We start from the raw sequence: 9,854 nt of genomic DNA, 5'->3' as shown, positions 1-9,854 counted from the left end.
TAGCTTTTGGTGTGTACAAAGCCCTTCTCCGTTGTTCTTATAAAAAAAATCAAATATTATAGATTTCTTGTGGAGTTTCCAGTATTTTACATTGGTGCTGAGTAAGTAACTGTAGGAGTCCATTTTGTCGAATCTGACTAGAATTTCTGCTATGTGGGTGCTCTATTTGGGGTTCTTGTAGTCATTAAAATAGTTAAGAATGTCTGAATTGTTTTCTACTCTGTGCTGAACCTTTGGGATGTGAATCAAGGTACCTTTTTATGTTTCATTGTCTATAAAATGTGTGAACAATGGTGGCTGGCATGGATCGGGAGTGGGAGGGGTGAGGGGTTTTAAAAGAAAATCCCTACCTGATTGCCATGTCCCTCTTTGTCTCCCCTCCGCCATCTCTTCAGGCTGGAAAAGGGAAGCAGGAAGCACCCGGCTCCTAGGCTCCCCATAGCTAATCAAGGCTGAGTGCCGTGGTGTGGCACTCAGCCAGGGACTGGGGGCATGGGCATGTTCTCCACCCAGGCTGTAATGTAGCCTGGGTGGAGAACATTCAAAATGCGCATGAATTTTTGGCTGGCCCAAGAAGGCCAGCTAAGTATTCATGCGCACTTGGAGTGGGCAAACCACTCCTCCCCTGCACTGCTGTGAGAGCAGAGCAGCCCCCCGCCCTGCCCGCAGAGCTGCTGCAGCAAGGAAACCTAAAATGATAATTAGTTATTATCATTTTATATTTCCATTATTTACAGTGCTGAAAGCGGTGGGTGATGCTCCTCCGCCTTTGCGGAGGAGCCACCACTGTGCTTAAAGCATCGATAGTGGCAGAAAACGAAAATGTATGTACATGGTATTTGTATACCGTGAACCTCGCCACAAGGCAGCAGAGTACTGTACAGCGTTGAAGGCAAAATACAGTCAATAAGTGATTGAAGATTTTGCTAGGGTATGGGAGCAGAAGTAGGCTGTTACTGCATCCTGATGTAGTGTTCTTGAAAAAGGTACATCTCCAACTCTTTCCTAAATTATATAAGGTTTCTGATGGACCTGTTGGATAGAGGAGTGCTTTTCTCGCTCCATAGTGCAGAGTTGGAAAAGGGTTATTGCCTTGATTTTCCTTTTTGCACTTCTTTGCCTCCAGTTGTATGGTAACCTGGATGTGGGTGTGCAAAGATCTACTGATGATGGTGAGCTTCTCATCCATGGCTTTCTATGTGATGCATCTGGTGTTGACGATGCTGCAATTCAGCAAGTGGTGTCGCTGGAGTTTCATCAGGATGCAGGCGATGTAATCATATACCTTCTGGCCCGCAATCAGACGTTCTGCTCGTTTGGGTTGGGAGACAATGGATACATGGCCACCATCTAGATATGAGCATTAAAGGTCTTGAACAGCATTCCTGAAGGTGTTCGCTCAGAAGAATGGTTTTGCTTTTTTACTAGAAAGAGCTGGTATCTAGCCATTTTTGTTTTCTTGGCAATGTGTTTATTTGGGTTTGGTGTATGTTAAGGGTGAATCCAAGTGACTGCCATTGGATGAAACTTGGGGTTTGGATCCGTCAGGTCCATGTCATTCAGCCAAGTCTGAACTAGATGTTGCTTATTGTTCTTAAAAATTTGGAATACTGTCTTATTCGGGTTGAGTTTCAGGTAAGTGTGTGCCAAGTCTGGATGAGGTTCAGGCAGTGACTGAGTTGTAAGATATCTGGCATGATGGAGATTTTCAAGTCGAGCTGTATATCATTGGAATATTGGTACATTTTGATGTTGTTATCATTGGGTAGAGACCCATAGAGGTTGAAGATGATGGGAACCAAGATGTTACCCAATGGTTCTCCGTTCATGATAGTTGTCTTCTGTAACATCGAGGAGCCCATTTGAACAAACTAGTGAATAAGTAGGAGAAGAACCAGCAAAGGGTATTGCCACTGAATCCCATTAAAGACTTCAGACTGTGGTCAGAAGAGTGTTTTCTATATTTTTGTAAGGTAGCTGTCTCCCTGCTTCAGCATGATCTGTACCCAGGTTATTAGTGATGTAGAGATGGTTGATGTTTATCTTATCTTGGAGTTGAGCGTAGACCGTTTTTTCGATGATCTTGCCTTTGAAGGGTAGGAGGGTGATGGCCTGGTATGAGGGTGATGGCCTGGTAAATTGTGAGGTCATCAGTCTAGTGCAGGAATCGTCAGGAGTGGGAGGGACTGGCCAGTCATGACAGCTTTGGAGAATATACCTTGAGAGGTGGGGGCAGTGTCAAGGGTGTGTAGGGATGAGAGATTCTCCGGGGAAGACTTTCATGAAGGACGGGGGGTAAGACATTGTCTTCATTTTCTTTGAAGGAAGTGAGTATGCCAGAGAGTTCTGTGAAAAAATGAACACTGCAGGATGCTACTCGAAGATGTGGGTCTAAGAGGATAAGCAGGCTTGGTGTTGTTAAAGTACTGTCAGATTGTCTGTATTTTTTTACTGAAAAAAGCTTTATGGCATTCCACCTGTCTGGGGATTGTGAGGTAGAGGGCCAAGCAGAGGGATGTAGCACTGTTTGAATGTTATGAAGAGTGTTCTGCTTCTATTGGCAACTTTATTGATGGTGATGGTACGGTACTTGGCATTGACTGATCAGTTGTGTGTGTGTTGTGTGGAGGGACTTCAGTTGCATAAGGTCATCAGGGATTCTGTTCCTCTTCTATTTTATTTCCAGTTTTAGAATTGAATGTTTGTTTTTGGTGAGGTCTTTGGAATACCAGGGTACTGACGATTTCAGCATGCACATGTGTATGTTCGGTGGATCGCGCATAGTTTTTCAGTAGAGGATTGAAGTCAGTTAGAAGGATGCTGCCATGCAATATGATAGAAACACATTGGTTTAAAAGGGGGTTGAAAAACAGGCTTATTTATAAGTGATTGAAAGATCAAGTGCAGTTAAAGTCTGATCTGTGTAATATATATATTTTTTAGTTTACTAAGAGAAGTTATGCACTAAGAAATATGTTATTTTTCTATGAAAGAAATGTAGATATATAAATGCCTTTTTATAACACGACCCTTAATATTTTGCAGCTAGTACGTAGTACAACTTTATGATGCTGTAAAAGATTTGTGAAGATTTATATTTTGATCAGGATTTGTTCTTGGTTATGAGACTGGTTACATAAGAATATGAAAGCATGTTATATAAAATATTTAATTGGAAAAGGTGACTCGCCCTCATTCCTGTAGAAAGGATACTAACTGATCCCTGCTCAGGAATTTATTTCACAAAAGAAAGATCAGGTATATGGTCTTGTGGAGAGAAATAGAACAAATGTGTGAAGGTGGAGAAATTTCTGGAGGTGTCCATCGTAGTCTTGGAAAGTTGCACAGTCATTGTCATATGATTTGTTTAAATCAAAGTTCACATCTTATTGATCATAAAATGCATTGGGTCCCAATTGCAGACTAGGAAGATCTACCGTTTATGTTAAAACAATTGAGTGATGAGGAAATAACTGAAGAAATGTATTTATTTGACTGGACCACCCTGCTCTACTAACATGTAAAGTTGATGGCAGTCCTGAGTTCTGAATTGAGGTGAGCAGCCTCTAAACATAATGGTGCAATGGTTAAATTCCAGGATGGATTTAGTGGCTATACACTAATAATAAAATTGCACGCAGAAATGAGACACCTCATGACATTCATAACAATGGAAGGTTTATTCTAGTTGAAGAAGATGCCCTTTGAAATTCCATCTGCTTCATTAGTGTTTTAGCATGCCATACACTGTTTTTAGTGCCAGTGATTGTTTTTTGTATCAAGGATAGTATATTTGTCCACAGTCAAGATGAGTCAAGTAATGTACAAGTTTTTAAAAGTGCATGAGCAATTGAAAAAATATGCCTTAACAGTAATGGGACAGATTGCAAGTTATTTATGAGGCAAACTACTTTGCTTGGTCATAGTGTTTTTTCTAGGTGGCTTTACAGCAAGAGAATCTATAAGCAAGAAAACAGTAGAAGCATTCCAAGGATGTGAACACCTGATGTTTATTTTAGGGGCTGTGCCAATATTATTCTAAGTAAGTTCCTCGCTTTGGTGATAAGACGGATGTGGTGAGAAAGCTCTTGTAGAAATGTGTATACTAAATGTGAGGGAAAACAACAAGCAAATGCAGGGGGAAAAACAAAAACCATTTGATGTGATAAAAAACGAATACTATCAAAGCACCAACTCTATGATCAGTTGATGTAAGGAAAAAATGTAGTTATTTTCATTGGGGTTATCAGCTATTGTTTGAGGATAGTGCTGTGTCAAGGGAGAGAGCGCACCTTATAGTGTGTAACATTTGCTTTTTATGTGCTGATGCAGGCAGATATGCTGCCAGCAAGCGTTAATTGTTTTCAAGGTTTGGGTTGTCCAGTTACAATTTATCGAATGTGGAATTCAACGTTTTAAGAGTTCACAAACCTTTGATTTAAATAGCTGACTGCCTGGAGCGCTCAACTCCGCTGTAAATTGCAAGTATACTGCATAACAGTGGATCAATTCAATGGCAGGACACAATATTGTGAAGGCTCACTGCTTAAGATGTTTTCCAGTAGACAGTGGTTCTGAAAATTCAAATTGTAGCTTCTCCGGCTGATATGCAAGGGTGTATTTTGACAGTCACCAAAGAATAGCAGCTGGAAGCTGATGATGATGATCATGCTTACTTTTTTGCCTACGTAATGGGGAATTTACAAATTGAGTGGTAAGGTTTCAATTTAATGGATAAGATAAAAGATTATTAGTAATACAGAAGCCAAAGGTCTATTCAACCTCTTGGAATATAAAAGTTAATGAGCGTGGAGATCGTTGGCATGGAGCTTTGTTTGGCTCATAATTGTTAGGACTAAGCTTAATTCAAGTTAGAAAGGCTGGGCTGAATATATGGTTCATTGAGTTGGCACACGCATACTCTTCCATTGCCTGGACTGGCTTTGAGAATAAAACGTCACTGGTGACGTGTTTGCCAACACAAAGCTGACAAATAAACTGGTGGACATCTTGAAACCTGGCAAACCCTTGCGGGTGGGGCGCCACCCTGACCTGGATAGGGTAGGAGGCTCTGCCTGCTGCATGGCTTCACATATATGATATATATATGATATATATATATTTTTCTTTCAGCGCCAGGATGCTCCTTTCGGAGCGATAGTTGCGCTTTAGAAATACCAAATACCAAATACCAAATATGCAGGGACTGGGCTTTCCACAGGAGCCAGCAGGAGCCCTATATTCACCTCTGGCCCAATACCACCCTGCCCCAGTTAGGGAAGGTGCCTCGGTCCAGTGCCTGGAGCCATTGCTTGCAGGGGCAAAGCCATGAATTCATCTGCCTCTTACAGGGGATTACTGGGGGCTGTTCAGCTCTCAGGATCCCCAGACTCCTCGCTGGTCCACTATCACCCTGGCCCAAGTAAGGAAGGGGACCCTGCCTGGTACCTGGAGCCCTGACCACAAGGACCAGTCTCCCAGGTGAAAGCCATAGCTTTGCCTGCCTCTGTTCAGTCTGCAAGAGCCCCAAACTCCTCCCCGGTCTGCTGTCACCCAGGCTTCGGTAAGGATGGTGGTCCTGCCCAGTGCATAGAGCCCTAGCTTGCAGGGACTGAGCCTCCCAGGCATGGCATTGCCTGGCTATCAAGGGGGAGTACGGCAGCTGCTCAGCCCACAGGAGCCCCAGACTCCAACCCAGTCCAATGTCTGCCTGGTGGCTGGGCCTTCACACAAGAGGGCAAGGGGCCTGTCTCGGCTCCACACCATGGAGGAGAATGAGTGCTCTCCCCAGTCTGCATCCACCATGCCCTAGTTAGAGACTATCACCCAGTCCATCAGCTAGGGTGCTCTGGGTCAGTGCCTTCCACCTTGCTGGTGCCTGAGGAGCTATGGAGGGTTAAACCACCTGCCAATCTCCTTTCCCATTGAGACTGCCTCCGAAGATTTCCTTGACTATTAAGTCCCCAAAATGTGTGGGCTTACAGAACCCTGGGGGAGACACAAGTTTGAGATATCCACGGCAGCCGATCCCACCAGTCATCTAGTAGTCCAGACACTTACTGTTTATCTGGCTGGCCATCCTGTCAACCCAATGGCGCTGGCTGACCTGGTAACCAGAGTGTCAAGACGGTTGCCAATGACAAGAATAGTGCTCAGGAGATTCCTTCCTAGAGCCAACGACTAGCTTTTTGCCTCCAGGTAACTCTGCTGATGCCTACTCAGGCCATGTGATTCTCCTGCTGACCTGGGAGGGAATCGTGCCCCCATCCCTGCACACACCGGCGAAGGGCAGGAGGGGGACGTTCTTGTGTCTCCCTGCTCATGTTGGAGGCATCCATCCGACAGCCCACACCCTTTCCCACTAACCTGGCAGCACAGGAATCCTGAGGGGGCATGGGCATCCACGGTGGGAGACAAAAGCTTGGCTTAGAAGATGACTTTCAATAGATGCAGTAAGGTAGCTGCTCTGCTGCTTATTAAACCCTGACAGAGAATCAGGTAATCTACAAATGTTTTAACACCTGGTGCCTCACAAACAAGCACTATGATAAGGGCAATGGAGGTGGCCCCCTTAGATCTGAAATTTCAGTTTATTTGCAAGTGGCTCTACTCACCCACCGAGAGGCCGGCTATCCAAGGCTAACCGAGGCCCCACAGCAATGTGGTACTGTTCTGGTTAAGCTGGGACTCTGACTTAGAGGCATTCACAGATTCCACAGACAGTAGCTTGCCCCCATTGCCTGCTCAGCCATGCACATACACCATACACAAGGCACTCCACAAGACCGGCCCAGCGTACCTCAACAGACGGCTCTCCTACATCCCCAACTGCCAGCAACGCTCCGCCGACCTCTCACTCGCCGCCATCCCGCGCATCCGAAGAACAACCACCGGTGGGAGGTACTTCTCCCACCTAGCCGCCAAGACATGGAACACCCTCCCACTGAGCCTACGACAGACCCAAGACCTGCTTACCTTCAGGAGGGTACTCAAGACCTGGCTGTTCGATCAGTAGCACCCCCCCCCGCGCCTTGAGACCCCCTCGCGGGTATGTAGTGCGCTTTACAAATGATTGATTTATATGTCTGAACAGGCAGCTCCTCTCGCTTGTACAGAGCAGGATTACTATTTGCAACAACACATCATCAATAGGGCAACCTAACCTGTCACATGATGGTCTAAATTCAGCCCACAGTCCCTATTAGAGGATGAACAATCCAGCACTTTGTGAATTTTGCTTCACTATGATAAAAGCAAATATTGAAGGGCCAAAAACTGACATTGCTTGCAATGCTTGGCTGCCACAAGCCATTTATCCCTGTGGTAACGCTTCCAACACCTCCAGCATGAAACCCAAAAAGTTAGAAGGATAATAAGGCCTTGCTTTCACACTCAGTATTCATATTGAAAATCGAGATAAACAAGTTTATACGCTTTTGTTCCACAGAAGGGTCCTGTCCTACCTGAGCTTGCCTTAAGACACCTGCATTATCAATGGACAGGTGTACCCCCCCAGTCAAACTCTCCACCTGATAGGTCTCCAGAGCAGGTAGCTCCCCTACATGGCTTGCCCCGTCCCCCCACGCCTGACCGGGCAAGTATAAAAACAATAAGAGTAGAGGTATTTCACCGACAACCTTGGGCCTCTCACTTATCCTGCACCTCTCATGTTTCTTCCCAAAGCCATATTAGAGTAAAACTCAACAGGGACTTCCTTTCCCCCATTCTGCCAAGCCCATTCTCTTTGCTGTGGTTTTGCTAGATAGTAAGTAGGGACAAATGGAATCTCATTCATCCATTCATGCGCATCACTAATTAGATAACCAGTAATTTGTCCACCTTAATAGTGTTATGATTACGCCTGCTGTTTACCTGCGCTTCATTGAATTTCTTCACTTAGATATTCAGAGCACTGGGCAGAAATCGCATCGCATCACATCAACTCGCTTTGGGCTGATGTGATGTCCCCGAGGGTGATGCTTCATCCATCTGCGGTGCGACGCCAGCCCCATTTTTCACCCTACCCTCACTGATCCAGTCCTTAGAGTCAATCTTTATCCCAAAGTTACGGAACTGACTTGCCAACTGAGGTCGTAGTCGGATGCCAAATTATGGGGGAGCAGGACCATTTCTCTGGGTTGCAAAAGGGGGGGGGCTATTTTGCACAGGAGAGTAACCGGCGAACACCCTTTCCTAGGTCAGATAGCAAAGTCAGCATTGCCAGCATGGATGACAGCACCTCTGCATGTATTAGCTCTAGAATTATCACAATTATACAGGTAACAGATGAAGTGATTGCAGTAACCATAAATTATGTAATGAGCCATTCGCTGTTTCACTGTACCTGAACTTATACATGCATGATTTAATCTTTGAGACAAGCATAAGCTAGAGCAGGATCAACTAGATAGCTGTACCTGGATGGGAGGAGAATCCACATTCCCATTCTGACTAACTCTCACACCCCTTCGAAGTTTGCTTTGAGAGCCCCTGCCTGCCTGCAGGGGGCTGCAGGGTGGGGGCATTCACATGGGACGTGGGGACCCAGCCTGCTCTGCTTCAACAGAAGGTGAGACAGGCCATGGCACAGCTTGAGCAAGACACAGTTGTGGTTTGTTCCGTCCTGGGCAACTGGGACCACCCCATAGAATGATCATTCCAATGTTCTGTAGAAATGTACTGGGTAGAGAAGGGCAACAGGCAGGTGAGTGGGGCCCAGACCACCAGGTGACATTCAATCAACCACTCAGAGGTTTATAGAGCACAGTTACTCATGCAAAGGTCTCAAGGCACTGGGGGGGCTGCTGACCATCTGGGCACTGGGGTTCAGTCGAAGAGCCAGGTCTTGAGCTCCTTTCTGAATTGGGTCAGGGTCAGGGATTGCCTGAGGAGACGCAGGGTGTTCCAGGTCTAGGCGGCGAGGTAGGAGAAGGATCTTCCTCTGGCTTTAGTCTTTTGGAACCGTGGGGCGGTGGCCAGGGCCAGTTTGGGGGAGCAAAGATGTCTGCTGGTTATGTGTAATGCGAGGCGGTGGTTCACATATGCTGGTCCTGCGTCGTGGAGGACATTGTGGAGCTTGAAGGTGATTCTTTTGTTGACTGGGAGCCAGAGGAATTCTCAAAGGTGTTCAGTGATGTGGCTGCGGTGGGGGATTTTGAGGACCAGTCTTGCTGTGCTGTTTTGAACATTCTGTCGTTTTCTCATGAGTTTCTGGGTGATGCCAGCATAGAGTGTGTTGTACTAGTCGAGTGTGCTGGTGATGAGTGCGTGGGATTCATCTGAATGTCTTTTGAAGCAGGCAAAGCATGTGGAAGCATAATGAGGATACAGCATTGATCTGACAGTTCATTGTGAGTGAGGAGTCCAGCATGATGCAGGTGTGACGTGCGTGGTCCGTGGGAGTCGGAGGGTTCCCAATGCGGCAGGCCACCAGGAGTCGCCCCAAGCTGAGGGGATGGGTCTCAAGATGAGTACTTCGGACTTGTCTGAATTGAGTCTGAGGCAACTGTCTTTAATCTATCCATATGGAAACAGCTTTTATCCTGCTGTTGATGTTCACTTTGGTGGCTGTGGATTTGTTGGGAAAGGAGAGGAGCAGCTGGTTGTCATCAATATAGGAGAAGATGTTGAGTCCGTAGTTCTTAACAATGGAAGTGAGGGGGGCTATGTACATTTTGAAGAGGGTAGGGCTCAGGGAGGAGCCCTGGGGCACTGTGTAGCTGATCTCTTTGGGTGCTGAGAGAAACAGAGGTAGTCTGACTTGCTGTGTTCAGCAGGTGAGGAAGCAGAGGATGCAGTCCAGGGCTTTGTCGCGGATGCTGCCATCATGGAGTTTCGTGATTAGGATGCAGTGG

General features: G+C 46.0%; 1 pseudogene; it reads right to left on the bottom strand.

Moving 5' to 3' along the window:
• Positions 1 to 6,416: 6,416 nt before the first annotated feature.
• Positions 6,417 to 8,107, bottom strand: LOC144825612 (28S ribosomal RNA; annotated as a pseudogene).
• Positions 8,108 to 9,854: the final 1,747 nt, after the last annotated feature.

The sequence above is a fragment of the Lissotriton helveticus genome, chromosome 3_1, assembly GCF_964261635.1.
Source record: "Lissotriton helveticus chromosome 3_1, aLisHel1.1, whole genome shotgun sequence".
NCBI classification, from domain to species: Eukaryota; Metazoa; Chordata; class Amphibia; order Caudata; family Salamandridae; genus Lissotriton; species Lissotriton helveticus.
The sequence above is the reverse complement of the archived record's forward strand: the minus strand, read 5'-3'. Positions and strand labels throughout refer to the sequence as shown.